Below are 21,334 nucleotides of genomic sequence, written 5' to 3'. Positions count from 1 at the left end.
GCAGGGAATCCTAAATTCTGTTTACACTCGTGGATTTATATTTATTGTAGATCATTTATGCTTATCATAAACAATGACAATAACAAAAAGAAAAAACCAAAACAGTAGAGGGGGTGGACCTTCATGCAGAAAGCAGTGACTACCCATTACACTGGCCTAAGCCTCCCCAAAATAACTATTTTAAAAATCAGGATCAGTTTTCCCCATAGTGTGTGTGTGCTCAACAGTCTCCAGAGAGATGAACTTGGGTGGCTCTACAGTCCACCAAAGGCTGTGGCATAATTTATGAGCCTGTTTCTGAGCCATTTCCAACTTTTCAATATTACAAATAGCACAATGATGAATGCCTTGGTGTGTAAATCGTAGGCACTGCCTCCGATGGGCTGCACTCTGTTCTCAGCAGTGGGAGCGCTGAGTGAAGGCTAGCTGTCCTACCCTTTGGCACTAGGCCCCAGGTCCTGCCCAGCCCCACCCCAGCTCTTGGCCTCAGCCTCAGCATCCTGGAAGATGACATAAGGATAGAGAGAAGGAGGTACCTGCATCTGGGATGGCTGCCTAACTCTGAGCCTTGACCAAGTGCCTCTGCCTTTATTGACCTCAGTTTTCCCAGCAGTAAAAAGGTTATTGGGTTTTTATTTTAGTTAAAAATTTTGTGATTAAAAAGAGAATCCATATAGAAGCTCAATATGTAAAACAACCAAAGGGCTGGAGATGTGGCTCAGTGGAGGGCACTCGCCTTAGGCATGTAAGGCCCTAAGGTTAATCCTTGGCACCACAAGCAAAGAAAGAAAAGTAGATAGAGAGACCACGCATTTGAGGCTAGCCTGGGCTACGTGGCAAGACCCTGTGTGCGAACAAACGATGATAACAGAAATCTAGCAGAAACAAATAAAACCCAAGTGAGCGGAGCTGGGGTCAGACCTCCGCCTGAGCAATCATTCTTTCTCTCACCCAGCAAAAATTGATGGCCTTCTATGTTGCACTAGATGCTGGGAGGGCCTGAGCAATATATTTAAATACATGGGCTGGAGTGCCGCAGGGCCTTGCTGACTTACCTCACTAAAGCTGACACCATCCTCCAGCTGTTTTGTTTTCTTTATGACATCCATCATTTCTATTCCCCATTGTCTGTTCCCCTGCTGCTTGAATTGCTCCAGGCTCTGTCTGTTCTACTCACGGTCCTGTCTGATTCAACCTTGACGAGTGAGTGTCCCCCAACCCTAGCCCTTGTGGCTCTCAGGCCCTTCACATCCTGTCTGGGACCTGCGGCCTCCGTCTACTCTAGAAAGTCCCTCTGCTGTGGTCGCTGTTGGTACACAGCCATCAGCTGACACCAGTGCTGAGCTCCTAAGACATGTGAGCAGCCTGGTCTGTGTCATCTGCTTGGTTCTCATAACCCAAACTGCCATTTTACAGAGGAGAAACCTGGGCTTGGGGTGCCAGGCACTCCCCAGGCTGTGGTCTACAAGACCCCCTGTACTCATTTTAAACTTTCACATGCTGGAAAGATCAAGACTCCTACCTGGTCTTCATGAAGCTGAAGAGATGTCCAGTATTGATGTGTGTCTTGCTGTGTGTCCACTTATTTGGGATCCATCAAGGTACCCACACCTGGGCTCCCGGGGTCCAACACCACACCCCCAGGAAGAAAGCCCTCAATGGAGGGGCAAGCATGATTCTGTCCTCCCCTCCCTCAGGGGGACCCATGCCATGTACCTCTCTGGAGTTGCAGATTCTAGACTGAGATGACTGTAACAGTTATAGCTGATCCAGAATGGAAGCCACTGTCTCTGGGAGCCTTGTGAATGAGGTCATCAAATCACTTCATCTGCTGTCATTCAAAACTTAGCAAGGATCAGAGAGAGTCGGTGCTTATGAAGTTGCCATGATTTCTGCCTTTCAAACTGGGGTGAATATGAAGAGGGTGAAAGGGGGACCCAGCTCCCAGTCCTGGCTTTGCTACCCACCAATTGGTGGCTATAGACATGACCCCTTTACCTCCACTCTCAGTTTCTGTACCTGCAAAGTCAAGGTTTGGTTCTGTGTGTGCTTGGAAGCTATAATCTGTCAGTCTGTCTCCCTTCACCTGCATGTGGGGGTTCAGAGTGTTTGTGGGCAGTGACTGCACCTGTGGTTTACCTTGCCTACCTGCTAGTGAAATCTCTGTCTCCAGGGACCATGTCTGAACCACCTGCCTCTTATAGGGCCTGTTCTGCCCACCTCAGCTGGCTTCTGACTGAAGTGGAGGTGAAGAGGCCATGGTGGGGGCTGGCTGCCCAGAGTCACCATCTATCTGCCTGTCTTTCTAGTGTGATGGACTTCAAGTCTGGGAGGGAGCTGTTAGAGATATTATCTGTTGTGTGTGACCTCACTAGAATTCTCCTGTGTGAGTCAGGGTTTGTCTGGGCATGGCAGACAGTGGCACCCCAGGCTTTTGTAATCAGCTTTGAGATCTGTCAGCTCAGACATCCCGGGCTTTGGGGGCTCCGAGGACTATTTACATTTCTTTCTGTGTCTGCAGAGTCAGGTACAAAACCGAGCTAGTGATCAGTACGTGGCCCTTGCTGCCTGACCTCCCTCTGTCTCTGTATAAAGGTTTGCTTAAACACTCCACTACTAGTGGTTACAAATAGCTACTAATGGTTACTAAGAGTACAGCTGACCCACTGGCTTGCCACAATGGGCAAGAATAAACCCGCCACAGTCCTCACTACTAGGGCAGTCTGACCAGTCAGCCTAGATTTCTAGTACAGAAATATAGTATTTGGAACATTGTAATAAAACATACCCCCCGCCCCCCTCAACAATGTAAAAACCAAAATAATGGCTAGCTGATAATTAGTAGATTTCTGGTTTTGGAGCAGAATGGTTCTCTCTATGTAGCCCTGGATGTCCTAAAACTTACTGTGGTGACCAGTCTGGCCTGGAACTCACAGAGATCCTCCTGCTTTTACCTCCAGAGTGATAGGATTAAGGTGTGTACACCATGTCAGGCTCAGCAGAGATTTTTTTCATCTCATGGGCCAGGAGGTCCAAGATGATCAAGGTGTTGGCAGATACTGTTTGGTGTGGGCTCTCCAGGTCCACAGACCACATCTTTCTGTGTCCTCCCATGATGGGAAGGATACATGAGCTCTCTGGGTGTCATTGAATGGATACTAATGCTATTTCAATCGCACCAAACCCGTCCACTCCACAGGCCCATCTCCTGGTAAGGGATTAGGGTCAGTGGCTGGGAATGGCTTTGGCTTTGGGGGAGGAGATGCGGGCATTCACAGCAGTGCACTATAGTCATGACAGAGGAGAGCTGGAAGGCCTTGGGAACACTGAGAAGGAAGAGAATAATGGGGCATGACATAAGATCGAGTCCCAGACCCTGGAACCAGACTGTTCACATTTCAGTTCTACCATTTACTAGCTATGCAGCTTTGAGCAAGTCTTTTGATCTCAGCACCTTACTTTTCTCATTGGTAAAATAAGTCACAGAAGCGAGGCTCTCAGAGCAACGCTTGGTGGGAGGCGGATAGTCAATAGATGTGAGCAGCAAGAAGAGAAAAGGCCACCCATTTGAACCAAGGAAGCAGGAGAAGGAGCCTCTGTAGACTGGAGACAGGTATCCCTGGACACTTCTTCAGAATTCAGATTTCCTCTCACAGTTCAGACATTGCTGACAGAGGCAGATGGAGGTAGAGGGGATGAACCTTTCTCAGGATTACACTGCGGCTCAGTCCTGCCCCAGGCGGGTCTCTCTGCTTCCTGCGTGTCATTTAAGGCCTGTATAGCCTTGCCTCAGTTTACCTCCTCAATCGCTTCTCTCTTCTTAGATACAGACTATCTACAACCTTTAGAGAGAGCAGGAAGCTGCTGCTGTGGCTGGGTGTCCTTCAGTCGCCTTAACAATCTCTGAGCTGTAGTGACCAAAGAGGACAAGGCCGGTGTCCTGGTAGTTTTGGAAGTCTGAAATCTAAGCTGTTCTGACTGATCTAAGTTGTATTCCTCCCCTCCCCACCTCCCTGCCTCTCCCTTTCTAGTAGCTGCAGCATCTCTTGGCCTGTGCCTGCATCATTCCTGTTAAAAATAAATCTATTTCCCTTCCTAGCCCCCGCCCCTGGAATGATGACTCTCAGACTGAAGATTGATTAACAAATGTCCAGGCCATAAGCTTCGGTTTGCTCTCTGACTTGCCCTTAGCTTGGTGTCCCTTTCATTCTAACCTGGGTTCAGCTACATGACCGGTTTCCTCTCCCGGTTTTCTGTCTGTCTGTCTCTTCTACATTCCCGGGAGCATCTCCCTTTATTTTTTTTATTTTTGTTTTTTCGAGACAGGGTTTCTCTGTATAGCCCTGGCTGTCCTGGAACTCACTTTGTAGACCAGGCTGGCCTGGAACTCAGAAATCCGCCTGCCTCTGCCTCCCGAGTGCTGGGATTAAAGGCGTGCGCCGCCACGCCCGGCTATCTCCCTTTATTTTAACCTGAGTTCAGCTACATAGCTGGTTTTCTCTGCTCAGCTCCCATGCTTCTGACCTCCTCCATGTGCCTAGGTGAATCCTTGCGCCTCTCACTATTTCCCAGAATCCTCTCTCTTCCTGCCAGTGTCCCACCTCCAATTTCCTACCTCAACTCAATGACCACAGACGTTTTTGTTAGCTGACAAGTGATGCTTCTAAGAGATTCTCTCTACACCCGTCCATATGCTCTCACCAGAGCCTCCTCCTCTGGGGACAAGCCTTCCTCTGGTTCCATTTTTGAAGATCCTTTTTATCACAGCTCTATTCAGGTAACCCCAGATCACCTCCCTATCTGAAGACTATCTTGACTTCATCCCATCAACAATGTCCTTTTTCCATCGAATGTAGCATTCCCAGGAATCAGGATATAGCTCAGGGCTAGAGCACCCTGCCTAGGGTGCCCAAGGGCCTGGGCTCAATCCCCAGCACCCTCAAAACAATAAAACCAAAGCAACATCTGTGGCTCTGAGAATTAGGACCTGGAAACTTTTAGTGGACCACAGAGGCAACAAGAAGGAGACCACACCCAACAGAGTGGGCTTCTTTCCAGGGTCTGTGGCAGACACTCACACATACCTGCGAGGCCGTTACTAGTTCCAGCTCATTTAGACTTTACAGAAAGAGAGCACTGAGCACAGCACAGTGGAGCCAGGCTACTAGTTCATTTTCTGTTGCCATCATACAATGTTCAGACTGGATGAATTAAAGAGAAAAGGGGCTTATTTGGGGTTACAGTTTTAAAGATCCAGTTACATCCAGCAATGCCCTTCTTGCTGGGAGAATCCTGAGGTGGTACAAGGTATTACACGAGACAGGGGACTTGTATGGGTGTCTTCTGGGCTTTCTTCCTTTTATGAACACCAGGATAAATGATGGGGATTCCAAGCTAATGACCTCACTGAATCCTAGCCACCCTCCCCAAGATGTCCTTCCTCTGTACACCGTAGCCGAAATAAATTTCCACTTTAATACTTCACAGTGGAGATTAGACTTCAATACCTGAAATGGGGGTGGGGGGCGGATACCACATCTGAATCAGAGTGCCTAAGCTGGTGGGAGCCCAGCCGAGAACTTTCTGTGCTCTCCCAGCCTTGGGCCCCTGACATGTTTGTAGGAGAGCTCACAGAAACCTCCTGAGAATGATATTTAGTGTCATAAGCTATTTATGTTGCAGTTTAAAAGAGTTCTTGTGTTACCTTACATATGTGTCCATGTCTACATAGAGAAAATTATTTATACTATGTACCCATTACAACACATGGTATTGAAACCAGCTCCCATAGCCTACCACCTATCTTGGGACCAGAATTTTCCTGTTAATCTTGCCCATGTCTGATGTCTTTTCTTTATTTTACCCTCTTGCCTCTCTCAGAGGTGAACACATCTCACATTTTGGTGTTTTCATTTCCTCACTCTTTTGTGATCATCTAAGTACCTATGCCTATATTGCATAGCCATAGGCGATCTGCTAATTTACATCCAACCTTCAGAAAAGTGTTATCCAGCTGTTCACTATTGTCTTCTGTGAGTTGCTTTTTTTTTTTACACTCAATGTTATCCCTGTTGATACTTGTAGCTTACTTACTCCATTCATTTTCCATGCTGTATAATATTTTGTTTCAAGAAATGTTACATAGCATTTATTCCTTTTTGGTGATGGGAATTGCTGGATAGCATAGTGCATGATTAGGGACCCTGGTTTTCGTTGTCTTCCCAACTCTGCACCAAAGGATCCTCTAGCGCCCCCTCCTGGAGGAGTCAGAGTGTCACCCCCACCCCCACCCCGAAGAATTTACACAGGGCGGGGCTTGTCAGACTAGGCGGGATAAGAGAGACTGAGAAGTATATGATCCTGGAAAAGCCTAGAAGGTCTGAAGGTGGCCAGAGGGACACCTGTTTTTCAAGGCTGGTCCTTGAGGAACTTCACTGTGGCCTCTCATCTTCCTGCCACAGAAGCCCATCTGTGCATGAAGCCCTCTCTTGGCTCTCTTCTGTGCCTTTTCTGCCTCTTCAAACCCCTCCTGTTCCTTGGTCTTCACCTCTGATCTCTCCAGTTGAAGGGATCCAAATCTCCTTCCTGAGGGTGGCAAGCCTGCTTACAGGGAGCACAGATCCGATGGTGGCAAGCCTGCTTTCTGGCAGCACAGCTCTTTGGTCTGTGACCCCTTTGCTTGCTCAGAATCCTGAATCTACTGGAAGCAATGCTGAGGTGTGGGACTAGAGTCCCCAGCTGGGCAGTTATGATGACATGGTCCTTTCCTAAGTTCTCTATGTGTGCATTTTGATCTATGTAGCTCACACTCCATATCGCATCTAAAGTTTTGTTGCTTTTGAGACGAGGCCTCTTGCATTTTCAGCTCAGACTGACCTGGAACTCATGCAGCCCAAGTTGGACTTTAATTTTTTTTTAATGGTTCTTTGAGATGGTGTAGCTCTGGCTGTCCTGGAACTCTCTATAGACTAGGACAGTCTCAAACTTAGAGATCTTCCTGCTTCTACATCAAAAGTGCATGCAACATTTTTTACATTAATTAATTATTCAATTAATTGTGTGTGTGTCTGAGGATAGATTTTGAGAGTCTATTCCTTTCTTCTACCTATGGGGATGAGGGCTATCTCAGTCTATCAGACTTGGAGGCAAGTGCCTCTTACCCACTTGATCATTTCATTTGCCTCTCAGGTAGTTTTGAACTCATGAAGATCCGTGTGCCTCAGTCTCTCAAATGTTGTATCTGATTTTTTAAAAAGATGTTTCCCCATCAAGTTGCTTTCTATCACCAGGTTTTTGTTGTTTGTTTTGAGAATAGGCTCATTTGGCCCAAGGTGGCCTCAAAATCACTGTGTGCTGTCAAGGCTGATTTTGAACTCTTGATCCTGGTACCTCCACCTCCAAGAGCTGGGAGGGTCATTATCCATGTTAATGGTAATACATGGTTCCATCACATGTCTTAAGGAACTGCTGTGTGCAGATGGTCCTTGGCTTATGTCTGGGGGAAAGGATGACGATGCACTTTCCTCACCGGTTCCTGTGCACAGTGCAAAGTGCGATGCAAAAGCCTTGCTGGCGCTGCTGTGCACAGTGCTCTGTGCAGTGCAGGCCTTGCTGGAGCTGCTGTGCACAGTGTACTGTGTAGTGTGGGTCTTGCTGGAGCTGCTGTACACAGGGCTCTGTGTAGTGTGGGTCTTGCTGGAGCTGCTGTGCACAGTGTACTGTGTAGTGTGGGTCTTGCTGGAGCTGCTGTGCACAGGGCTCTGTGTAGTGTGGGTCTTGCTGGAGCTGCTGTGCACAGTGTACTGTGTAGTGTGGGTCTTGCTGGAGCTGCTGTGCACAGTGCTCTGTGCAGTGCAGGCCTTGCTGGAGCTGCTGTGCACAGTGTACTGTGTAGTGTGGGTCTTGCTGGAGCTGCTGTACACAGGGCTCTGTGTAGTGTGGGTCTTGCTGGAGCTGCTGTGCACAGTGTACTGTGTAGTGTGGGTCTTGCTGGAGCTGCTGTGCACAGGGCTCTGTGTAGTGTGGGTCTTGCTGGAGCTGCTGTGCACAGTGTACTGTGTAGTGTGGGTCTTGCTGGAGCTGCTGTGCACAGGGCTCTGTGTAGTGTGGGTCTTGCTGGAGCTGCTGTGCACAGGGCTCTGTGTAGTGTGGGTCTTGCTGGAGCTGCTGTGCACAGTGTACTGTGTAGTGTGGGTCTTGCTGGAGCTGCTATGCACAGAGCTCTGTGCAGTGTGGGCCTTGCTGGCTCTGCAGCAGCTGCACTGAGCCATGCCGGTGTTTCCTTTCCCTTCTTGATCACATTCCCTTCCTGAGAAAGACCAAAATGCATAACTAATGGTGTGGTTACTGCTGAGAACCTGCTAGTAAGGTTTAAGTGACAGAAACAATCCAAAAAAGCTTTGGCAGGGAAGAGAGAGAGAGAGAGAGATTGAGAGAGAGACACAGAGAGAGGGGGGAGGGGGGAGGGAGAGAGAGAGAGAGAGAAGGAGGGGGAGAGAGAAAGAAAGAGAGAGGGAGAGGGAGGGAGAGGGAGAGGGAGAGGGAGAGACTTGCATGGAGGATAGGAGGGACACCTCATAGAAGGGTGGACGAATGGCTGGGCCTTAGCAATGGGGAACAAAGATGCTGGTACCATCAGATAGCTGCTGTATTCTATGTCAGCTATATCCTTCTTCTCCCTCATCAGCAAATTGGTTTTCCCTGCTTCTCCTGTCCATGGGGCAGAGGACAATTGAGACTATGCCCAAGCTTTGGAAATGAACAGTCACAGAAACCAAGACTGGTCCTTCTTCCTCTGGACTGGGCTCCTCCTGTGCTATGAAGGGGAGTTGGCAGCTGATCCTGGACTATCCAGGCAGGCCGGATGGGACAGGACTATGGAAAGATCATTTGGTGGTAAGGTTTGTTTTACCTCCCTTTCTATTTTACCAGCACTGTACCATGCAGACACTTTTTTTCTTATATTGAGTTATTTTCTTTGGACCAGTTCTTTGGAGTGGAATGAGTGGGTTGTCTGTGCATTTTCATGATGTTTGATACTATTGCCAAATCAACTTCAAAGATTCTTTTCAGCTTTGCAACCACACTGCACCAGGGCAGAGGGAGAGACCCTTCTGTTGTCATAGTGAGCATAGGTGTTAGGACTTGAAATAGACTTTTTACTATTCTAATAACTGTAAAAAGGTATGTCATAATTTTTATTAGCATTTTTTCTGGCTACTGGTATGACTGCAGACTTTCCCATGGATATGATTTATAAAGTTGATTCTCCCTTGTGAATTGGCTTTACCCATTTATTAGAAGAAGGCTTGCCACATTCAGATTTTAATTCCCTGAAAGTAGACTCACCACCAGTCCTTAAAACATAAAAATAATTTGTGACTTCTGGGCCCATGAAGTCACCTGAGAGCCTGGTTCAGCATAATAGTTAACCATGATTGTCAATTGATGTGGTCTGGAACCAACATGGAAACAAACCTGCCAGCTTATCTGCTGGCAGATTTTTGGATTAGTTTAATAGAGGTGAGAAAAATCCACCCTAAATGTATTATCTGACAGACTGGGTTCTGGGCTGAACAAGAGACCTGGAGCCAAACTGCAGTACCCATGCCTTTTTGCTTCCTGACAACAATACAATGTATCCAGTTGCCTTGTACATCTGACATTCTGCCAGCCCCACCACGATGGACTGTACCTCTTCAAACTGCGAGCCCAAAACAAGCCCTTCTTTCCTTCCATTACCCTTTTCAGGCATTTGGTCACAACAGTGAGAAAAATAACTGATATATTCTATTCAGTCCTAAGGCTCTAGTTTGCCAGCCCCTGCCTAGACCTTAAAATCACAGAATATGATAGCCAGAAAATCTTAGCACCCTCAGTATACAGATGGGGAAACTGAGTCATAGAAGTCAGTTTGGTCCCTTTGTGGTACCTGCGCTGAACCAGGGCTTTCCCTGTCTTTGGTATGATTGATTCTGTAAGTTTGAGCTTTGGCTGATGTGACCCCAGGGGGAGAAAAAGGTGGCCTGTTTCTCGAGAAAGGATCCTTCTTCTCCAAGGGCTGCTCCCTGCATCAGAATTCTTTGTTGAGTGGCCTCCCATTCTCCATTTGGGCTGACAGGAGAGATGGTGTCAGCTCATGTTCAGACCCCAGCTGAGAATTTCCTTGCGTGCAGGAGCTTTTTCCGTGTTACAATTGATTTTTTTTTTTTTTTTTTTGCAGCAACAACAAAAAAATGACATTATTTTTTCAGGTGAATCTTGTATAGGGCAGTAAATACCAAATATAATTGCTTCCTTTCTCCCAAGAGACCTCTGATCAAATCTATACTCGGCAGCAGACAAGAGGCAAAGCGGTTATTGTCGCCAGAGCCTTTGCCTGCTAAGTAACAAGAGAGGTCCCTGTGGCTTCTTGTCCTCTCCTTTGGAGTGAAGGGAAACAAAGGTAGGGTGGGGTGCAGAGTGAAGGTCAGTCTCCTGGGACTCCTGCTGTCAGCAGCTTGCTTTCTATAAGAACTCCTGGATACTGGTTTTTCACCAGGGACACGTTAGGCATCCAGTAGAGATGAGAGTTCTCACCAGCGAGGTGCAGTTTGACCTGGTCTTCATTGGCATCTTGAGACTCTGGTATCCATGTTGCTTCTGCCAATAGTATATAGCCTTGTGGTGATGAGATACCTAACAAGTAGCAACTTAAGGGAGCAAGGGTTTATTTGGGCTCCTGTTTTGAGCGGGACAGTCTACATTGTTTTTTTGTTTGTTTGTTTGTTTTTGTTTTTGTTTTTTTTTAATGGACAGATCCCTGCTGAGTCCATGTTGATGCAAGGCAAGATGCCCTTCCCCTTCTCCACTGCCCAAGGTTTTACCGGGGCTCCACAGCCACAGGTCCCTGTTGTCCAGGGCAGCATCTCTTTCCTTCTGCTGTAACAGTGTCATACTTCTGGGCTTTCAAAACGTGAACACGTAATGTATTCAGCTTGGTGTGGGTTAGAATGTAGGCTCCAATTCAGTGGCCCTGGAGGCAGGACTAGAGAGTCTGGGCAACTAACTAGCTTGGCGATGATGGTGCAGTTCCAAGTGCTGAGGTGCTAGTGGTCCAGGCTGGGAGCTTCTTACAGACTCGAACCTTGTGGAAATCTCATTACCACCATGCTTGGCGCACAATAGCTGCTGAGGTAAATGTGCTGACTGACTGAACAATAGGCAATTAGGATGCAAGATGCGGAGAAGTCCTGCAGGAAGGGAGCTTGCTACACTTTACTGTATATCTCAAGTTTATTTTAACTGGAATCCAATTTTTGGAAACACTTATTAACATTTTATGGAAATGGTGCTTTGAGACAACAACTCTGGGAGGCTCTGGCGTACTGTGGAGTCTTACTTAGTTCGGTAACTGGAAACTCAAACCCCAGGTTTGTATGTGTATGTCTAGTTTAGCAATTAGGAGAAATTGTTTCCCCACAGACCTTCCTGTAGCCCCGAGGGCCTGCAGACTCCTTCAGGGGATATATCTGAATATATTACAATGCAGAGTGGCACCGGGGTTGCTGTTTGCTGAGGTGTTCCCTTTTCCTCTTCCCCTGGCTGTGCCCAACTGGCTCTGAACCCCCTCTGGGCGTAGGAGCCTGAGGAGTCTGCCAATTAGTATTGTGCTATGGACTTGTTCAAGCTCTTTGTTCTGGCTGAGGCAAGGAGGGCTCTGGGAGAGAGCCTGAAGGAGGGCTCTGGGTTGGGAGTTTGAAGCTGGTGAAAGGGTTGAGTATCCTAGGGGGACAAGGGTAGCTACATTCAGCCCCAGAGCCCTTCCTGCTGAGGGGAAACCTCCTGGCTTGAAGGATCTGCCTTTGTTAGTTTCAAGGGAAGAGAGACAGTTAGGGTGGGTGCTTTGCTCCCCTCTCTGGAAGCACTCCCACAATTGTAAGTCCCTCTTGGCCATTTGGAATCCTATGTTAGTGACTTTGCTTGTTTCTGTGATCAAATACCAGACCAGGAACAACTGAGGAAGGATGGAATGGCTTGACTAAGCTCATAGTTTGGGGACACTCCATGTCTGGAATGGCAAGGTGGCAGGAAGCAGAGGTGAGTCCCATGGGCTGCACTAAGCCTTGGGTACTGAACCCACAAACTTTGCTTGGGTCTGCCCTTCAACTTTGAGTCTCTTTGGAAAACCCTACTGGGCCTCTCCTTGGGTCAGAAGTCCCCTGAGGGATACAGCAGACAGTCTTAAGGACAAGGCCACAGATACTTTTTATAAAGCTGTGGAATGACATTTCCAAAAATCCTTAAATGAAAAGAGAAATGATGAGAAAAGGAAACTCTACATGAGAGACTGAAAATGTAATCACAGAATTAAGAGCCGCTATTAATCCTGGGGAAAGATGAAGGAGCAGAACCGGCGCGGAAAATATTCAATCAGTGTAGGACCCGTCAAGGTTGAGAAACCTCATCAAAAATGCAGAGGGAAAGATAAAGAAATTAAAAGGGCAAGAGGGGACTTTACAGATTTGGGGAGCGGAACACAGTCACACAGCCGAGAGGAGACCTGGGGAATGGCGGAAGGGATCAAATACCTTCAGTGGGTGTAAGGATGCCGAACACCTCACAGGGATGTCTGCGTGCGAAGTCCAGATTTTGCTGTTGTTAGAATGTGTTTGCCCCAAACCACGGCAGGAAACAATCTGTCATGTTGGGAGATGGGACTTTTGAAGGGTTCTTAGGCTGTGCTGCCTCTGTGCACGTCCACAGACGGATGACTGAATGAAATAAATTTTTTAAAAAGATGAAAAAAAATCAAATAAATTAAATAAAAAGGCAAGGATGTGATTGCTCTTAGGTATGCTAGAGGAGAAAGATTTATTGTAGATAAAAAGGAGACACAGCCAGAGGCAGGGACATCTGAGAGAGGCCAGAGGGAACACGACCCTGAAGCCTGTGAGGAGAGGCCGGAGGGGAATGGAGAGGGGACAGAGGGGCAGCCAGGTATGGCAGTCAGGAGGCCCAAAAGAGGGGAGGTCACCAAAATGGCTGGAATGTTTAGGGAAGAGCATTGGAGGAAGGGCAGTCCAGCCACTGGCCTAGAGTAATTAGGGTAGGGGGCAAGGTGCGCCAACCCTACCCTAAAACAGGTAAGGACTGAGGGGTGCTGGGAGAACCTGTCATCCAGGTTCACTTTGCTATGTTTTGTTTGTTTGTTTTTTCGAGACAGGGTTTTACTGTGTAGCCTTGGCTGTCCTAGAACTCACTCTGTAGACCAGGCTGGCCTCGAACTCAGAAATCCGCCTACCTCTGCCTCCTGAGTGCTGGGATTAAAGGCTTGCGCCACCACACCTGGTTCGCTTTGATATGTTTTTTTTTTTTTTTTTTTTTGTTTTGTTTTGTTTTGGGGGGGGGTTTCGAGACAGGGTTTCTCTGTATAGCCCTGGCTGTCCTGGAACTCACTTTGTAGACCAGGCTGGCCTGGAACTCAGAAATCCGCCTGCCTCTGCCTCCCGAGTGCTGGGATTAAAGGCGTGCGCCACCACACCCGGCTTTTGATATGTTAAATAGGAACCTCAGCCCCTTGCCAAGGGTTTGGAACCTAATAAAGTGAATTCCAATGTTAAAGCCACAAGCATATTCTCTCTCGACACCCCCCAATTCGACCCCCTTTTTCTTCCACTTTCCCCTTTCCTTTCTCCCTTCTTTCCTCTCCCTCCATTTCCATCCCCCTTCAGCCATCCCTGCCAGAGCTCCTGGAGAGCAGCCCTCTAGTAAACGGGACAGGATCTTCTTCCTGAGGTCCAAGGTCCCCTTCTAGAGAGGAGGGTGGTGGTGGTGGTGAGGACACAGACCTGGTTGACAAATTCCAGGAAAGCATAAGCCAGGTGTGTTTGCCTGTTGTGTTTCTGACTCCTAGTTCTTCCTGCTAAGGTGTCGCCCTCCCAGGGTTCCCTGCAGGTAGGCTGCCCCTACACAGCAGTGAGAGAGGAATCAGGCAGAACAACAGGTTCCAATGTTAGCCTCTCAGGTGCAGGTAGGAGGTCTTCCCAGGGAGGGGTCCAATAGTGAGGGGTCTGGGGCCTCAGTGCAGTTCCATGGTCCTGCAGGTCTCCCCAAGAGGACACTCAACCCTTCCCTGAACACAAACCACATTATGGTGTGTTACAGTCTTTGGTACGTTAAAATGTTATGGTGGGTGATATACCTGAAGTCCAGCCAGAAATTCCACAAAAGAAAGTGACCTTTTCCCAACAACTCACTTTATCCAGGACAATGGGGACAGCCAAGCAGGGGATCATATCATCAAGAGAATGCCAGTCATGCTCACTGTTAACTCAATGGAGAGTCATCCATTCCTTTCATGGGAAGGCACAATCCAACTCAAGGTGACTTACGTCAAATGGAGACGTCCAGGCTTATATAACTTAAAGGTATAGAGAGGGGGCTGGTGAGATGGCTCAGTGGGTAAGAGCACCCGACTGCTCTTCCGAAGGTCCAGAGTTCAAATCCCAGCAACCACATGGTGGCTCACAACCATCCGTAACGAGATCTGGCGCCCTCTTCTGGAGTGTCTGAAGACAGCTACAGTGTACTTACATATAATAAATAAATAAATCTTAAAAAAAAAAAAGGTATAGAGAGACAAGCTGAGCTTCAGGAAGGGTCTGATACAGGTCCCAGGTTGAATTCTGTTACCCAGATGTCCCTGTTCTAGCTGGACTTCAAAAGCTCCTGTTCATTACTGAAGGGGAGCTGAAGGAAGGCACAGGATGCAAGCCCCCTCCACCTCCCTCCTCTCTGTTCCCTCTTCCTTGCTCCCTTCCCATCTCTTTCCTCCTCACCCTTTCCCCCTCCACCTTCCCCTCTCTGGTACATACTCTCTTGCCCTTCCACCACTGGGTGGCACTTGCCACATGCAGGCTCCTTGATGTTGGACTTTCCAGCCTCCCACACTAGGTTACACTTCTAGTTTACTAATCCCTAGGATATGCAATGCTGAGGCAGGAGGACAGCTGAAAGTTTGAGTCCAGCCTGGGGTACATAGGGAGTTTCAAGTAAACCTGAGCTGTAAGTTTTAGGACCTATTGTATACACACACACCACACACACACACATCACACACAGACAGACAAACAGACACACACACACACACACACACACAGATTTTCTTTACAGATTTCATGGTCCCAGGTACTCTATTACAGCAGCTAAGAAGCAGCTAGACATCTACAAAAAACATTAGATTTACTTCAAATACCCATTGTCCTCATTTCGGATGGAGAACATCTATGGAGATTTCAGAAGAATAAAGAAAGTGACTGTACTCCAAAGATGTCAGCCAAGATCTGTATAGAATTTAAAGAAATATGCTGTTAGGAATACATCAAATGCCATTCCACTCCTGATCTTAGCTAAAGGCTGAGAATGAGAAATCTCCTAGGTGATTTGAAAGAGAGTGCCCCCCAGAGGCACAGATGTGTGAACACTTGGTCTCCGGTTGGAGGTGCAGTTTGGGTAATTTGGAATGTGTAGCTTTACTGGAGGAAGTATGTCACTGGGGGTGGGCTTTGAAGTTTCAAAGCCTTGAGGTATTCCCAGTGTACTCTCTGCCTGCTGCTTGTAGTTCACGATGAAAGCTGCTGCCATGGCCCATGATGGGCTCTCATCCTGCCGGAACCACGAATCCAAATGAATACCCCTTCCTTCTGCAAGCCGCCTTGGCCATGGAGTTTAACACAGCAATAGAAAAGTAACTCATATATCTACCACTCTAACTTTCTTTTACAGTAGGGTTCTTCTATGCAGCCCAGACTGGTTTTGAACTTACATGCACACAGGCACCCCACACTCACATGAAGATGGGGAAAAGATGAAGAGAGCAGAGCTGAGGACGGAGAAGAGCAAAAACAGGCCGCTAGTGCCTATCAGCAAGGACCAATGAGGAGAACAGTAAGGGGCATGAGGTGTGAAGAGTGGGCTGGGGATAAAGGGCCTGCTCTATCCACTGAGGACTGGACTTCAGAAACCCAGTGCCCACATACAAAGCTGGGCAAATGTGGCAACTGTGTCACCCCATCAGAGACAGGGGATCCACAGGGCAGACTGCCTGGCTGGACTAGCTGGGACTCAGACAGCTCTGAGTCTAGTGAGAGACCCTGCCTCAAAAATTAAAGTGGAGACTCTCAGTGGTGGTGCATGCCTTTAATCTCAGCACGTGGGAGACAGAGGCAGGCAGATCTCTATTAGTTCAAGGCTAGCCTGGTCTACAGAGCTAATTCTAAGGTGGCCAGGGGTAAACAAAGAAACTCTATCTCAAAAAACCAAAAGAAAGAAAGAGAGAGAGAGAGAAGAGGGGAGTGATAGAGGAAGACATTTGATGTCAACCTTGAATCTCCAACCACACACCCCATACACATATGTGAACATGCACATACACACCCATATTCACACACTCACACATATATGTGAACACACATATACACATATGTTAATGTATGTATACACGTATACGTATGTAAACATGCACGCACATACGCATGTGAGCATGCACACACTCATACTCACACACACATACACATATGTGAACATGCACATACACACTCATGTTCACACACTCATACATATACATATGTGAACACACACATGTACACATATGTGAATGTATGCATAACATATACATGTGTAAACATGCACACACATACACATGTGAACATACATACACAGATATGCATATAAACATGAACACAGCCTCACACACAGTCATACTTACATCCACACGTACACATATGTGAAGATGCACATACACACTTACACACACACAGATGATACAAAAGACAACTCGGGAAGTTCTGCCCTCCCTTCGACTGCATGTAGAAAAGGTATGGCTGAGGAATGTACTACAAAAATTAAACGATGCTTATAGAGTTACAGAGGAACTCCAGAAAATGTACACGTGTGCCTACTATAAAATGCATTAGCATTGGTACTATTGATAACTATATGCATATAACACACACACACACACACACACACAAACACACACACACATACATACAGCCTTCTGGAGAAGCTAAAAGTTGAGAAACACAGATTGGGCAAGAAGAAAATAGGCCACATGGCATTAATCCCATAATCTCAGCACTCCAAAGGCAGAGGCAGAAGAATCATGAGTTTGGAGATGACTACATAGAAAAACCCTATCTCAAAACCATAAAATTAAAAACAAACCAAAACTTTAGGTTATAGCGATAGTACTAAGTAAATATTAAGGTGACGAGTATAAATTGGTTTTTTCTTTATTTTATGACAAAAACTTAGATTGCATACTTCCATATGTGATACTCAAAACAGACAGAAACTGAAACAAAAACAAAAACAAAAAAACCCCCAAACAACAGCAAACAAACAAAAGCAAAACAATAACACAGAAGCCCCACTATAGGATCTGGCAATTCCACTCTTGGGTGTTAGGTCCAAACAAATGGAGAACAGGGTCTTGATCAGATATTTGCACGTCAAAATTCACTGCTGTGCCATTCACGAGAGCCTAGGGGCGGAAACAGTCCCAGCAGCCCTCAGAGGAAGAGTGACACACGGGCCGCGCACCCACCTGCAGTCAATGTTATCCACCTACTAAAGGAAACGAACACATGCCACTGACACGGGTGAGATCTGAAGATGCTGCACTAGGTGAGCTAAGCCGGCAAGCAGGACTAACACGGTGCGGTCCTCTTACAGGAACACCTAGATCAGGCGAAGTCACAGAGACAGAGAGAGGGTCAAGTTTACAGAGGAAGCATTGGTTAACAGCTACAGAGTTTGGGATAGTGAAAAGTTTTACAAATAGATGTTCAACGCTAAGGCCACTGAATTATAGGGTGGCTGAAGAGATGATTCAGAGGGTAAGACGCTGTTCTTTCGGAGGACTTAGGTTTGTTTTCCAGTACCCACACGGTGGCCCGCAAGTAACTGTTACTTCACTTTTAGGAGATCTTGTGCCCTCTTCTGGATTCCTCAGGCACTGCATGCATGTGGTGCATAGACATACGTGCAGATAAAAACATCTATATCCGTGAAATAAATACATTTTAAATAAATAGTGGAGAGGGCCTGAGGAAGACACCAGATATCAACCACTGGCCTATACACACACACACACACACACACACACACACACACACGGTCAAGGTGGGATGTTTTATCACAATAGAATTACAGAAAAAGATGAGGCTGAGGAGATGGCTCAGTGGAAGAGCACTTGTTGCTCCTGCAGAGGATCCAGGTTTGACTCCCAGCAGCCACATGGTGTCTCACAGTCATCCATTCATAGCCTCAGTTCCAGGGATCCAACAGGCACACACATGCTGAGCATACATGGCAGGCAAACAATTCATGCTCATATAAGAGAAATAAATAAATAAGTAAATTGCAGGGTGTCACCTTATAAAATGGATCATGATGGCTCAGGCCTTTAATTATAGCAATGGGAGGCAATGGCAGGCAAAGCTCTGTGAGTTCGAGGACAGACTGGTCTACATATTGAGTTCCAGGACAGCCACAGGCTACACAGAAACCCTGTCTCAACCACCCCCTCTCCAAACCAAACCAAACCAAACCAAACCAAACCAAACCAAACCAAACCAAACAATATACAATAATAACAAAACAAACACAAAATAATAAAACAGCCAGTGGCAAGGTTAAACCCAGAACAAACAACCGCAAAGAAAGCAGCAACTCTAATATCTATTATGGGCTAAGCAGGATTTAAGACCAGACAGGTTAAATGCAGCAAAGGGGTTTTATCTTGATAAGGGATGATGTTATCTCAACTATGCAATGGTCATAAATCTATACTTAGTAAATAACATAGCACCAGATATATAAAGCAGAGACACACAACTAGGGAAGAAAAATAACAAACTCACTGAATAAAGAGCCCTCTGTCTTTGTTCCTCTCCATGTCTGCCCCAGCCCAGAAGTACAGGGCAGAGGAAAGATGTGTGAGAAATCCACACTCCACCGGCCTTCTATGCTCACCAGGACATCTCATGGATATCAGGACATCTCTCCATCATCTGTGCTTTAGGAGTTTATTGTGTGATTAGCTTGTCTGCTCTGTCTCCTTCACTCTGGCACACAGCCTCAGACTTTCTTTGACTCTCACATTGTGGAAATTGCTGGTCAGTGATTTTATAGATTATGCTTCTGTTTGGACTGGACTGATATTTCCACATAGTTACATGACCCTTAAGGATATCACAGGAGTGATCTGCCTGTCACCCTCTCCTTGTCTTAGAGGTGATCGATCCTCCCCTTCTTGGGCATCATGTCCTTGCCCCCTTGGTGGAGGTTATGTTTTCCAGCCCTGCCTTCCTTGTTCTATAGTTAATAAAGATTTTGGAGGGGCGATGTTTTGAGAGCAAATGAGTACCCCATACCTCCTTTATCCCTGTCTTGATGTATACCAGATGGACAGTTTTCCTTTTACTTAGTGAGATACAGTTTATTACTATTGTCAGGATTGGCATTGGTGAGCAAATTGTCTTAGACTTGGTTTTTGGTATCTGTTATGTTGGCTGCCTCCATGTTCTCTCATTCTTTGAGCACTCCTTAATTTCTAGAACAACAGTAGATCTCAAAAGTGTTTGCATCCTGGAGTCCTGACTCCAGCTTTCCAGGACAGTTTTTCTTATTTCTCCCAGCAAGAATGGTATTTAGAAGGCAAGGTGAGCTGCCTGATTTTTGGGTGTCTCTGTTCCTAGGACCTGGTGAAGGACTTACCTGTGGAATACAGTTCCTGAGATTTCTATGTCATTATTTCTCAATGTATGCACATTTACATTTGTATGTCCATATTCTAAGATTGATGCTTTTATACAGCTCCAATATCAGCGGGCTCAGTATAACTTTCCTTAAGTTGTTGTTGTTGTTTTTGATAGTTTTCCTCCAGGTAGCCTTGGCTGTCCTGGAACTCACTCTGTGGACCAGGCTGGCCTCCAGTGCACAGAGAACTGCCCGCCTCTGCCTCCTGAGTGCTGGGATCAAAGGTGTGCACCACCATTGCCTGGCTCTTTAAAAAAATTTAAAAGAGATTTATTTATTTATTTATTTATTTATTTACTTTTTATGTGTGTGAATGTTTTGCCTGCATGTATGTCTATGCACTGGGTGCGTCTGTGCCCCTGGAGGTCAGAGGAGGGCAATGGATACCCTGGGACTTGAGTTACAGACCATGGTGAGCTGCACTGTGAGTTCTGGGAATGGCACTTAGATCCTTAAGAGCAAGAGTAGCCAGTGCTCTTAAACACTGAGCTAGCCCTCCAGCTCTCACGCTAACTTTCTCTACTGTATCTAGAACTCTTTTTCCCAAAGGTGAAAAATAAGGTTCCTGTTAACTATGCTGTGTTGACCTATTTAGTTAGCCGTATCATTTGTGTAACAACCTTCAGTTCTACCTTCTTCCCCCACAGATGACTTCTCACCACGCCCGACCCTCAGTGCCCGCAACCTGTCTGCTTCACCCTTATGGATGCCTTTTTCAGCTTTCTCCTCTCCTCCTCCTTTCCGCCCTCAGATTTTGAGACGGGCTGGCAGTCCTGACTCAGCTTCCCCCTCATTGTGATTCCAGGTGTGCAGCTCCAGCCCAGTTTTCCCAGCACTCTCCATTCTCACATCCTGCACTAAGCATCTCTCACTGCTCCACTTGCGCTAGAAGCCTGCACCCTGTGTAGACATGCTCACACCACTCAAGCTCTGCATTCTGTTTCTGGCAGCAGCCTGCTTTGTGTCCTTGGGTTCCATGAAGACTCACCCGGCTCAGCTGATGCTAGCCTTGTTTGGCTATAGCCCCTGGCTTCTGGAAGAATAGAAAGCAAGGGGAAAAGGAATAATTTTGAGTTCACCAGAAAAAAAAAAAAAAAAGGAAAAAAAGAAAAGAAACTGTGTGTGTGTGGTACACACCTTTAGTCTCAGCACTCAGAAGGCAGAGTCAGGTGGGTTCCTCTGAGTTTAAGGCCACATGGTATGCATGATGCACATTGAGAGTTTCAGGACATTCATCAAGAGGGACCAGGAGGAATGCCAGGAGAAGTTCTTGGCTGTCTCTCTCTCTCAGGGAAGCGAAGATCAGTGAAGATCTGAGGAGACCCACAAATGTTGAACAGCTAGCTCTATAAGCAAGCCTAGCTCCGCCTCTAGTTATACCCTCCAAACATGTCATGTCCTCCACGGGTCTTGCCTCTGCCAATCAGCCCAAGTCTGAGCAAGCGGCAAGAAGCCGCAGCACACAACCAGAAGTTTTTTGGTGCGTTTCTCTCTACGGCGTCCCAACAAATGCAGCTCAACTACACAATGT

This window comes from Mus caroli, unplaced genomic scaffold (genome assembly GCF_978045245.1).
Source record: "Mus caroli unplaced genomic scaffold, Mus_caroli_1 scaffold_6, whole genome shotgun sequence".
In the NCBI taxonomy this organism is placed as follows: domain Eukaryota; kingdom Metazoa; phylum Chordata; class Mammalia; order Rodentia; family Muridae; genus Mus; species Mus caroli.
The sequence above is the reverse complement of the archived record's forward strand: the minus strand, read 5'-3'. Positions refer to the sequence as shown.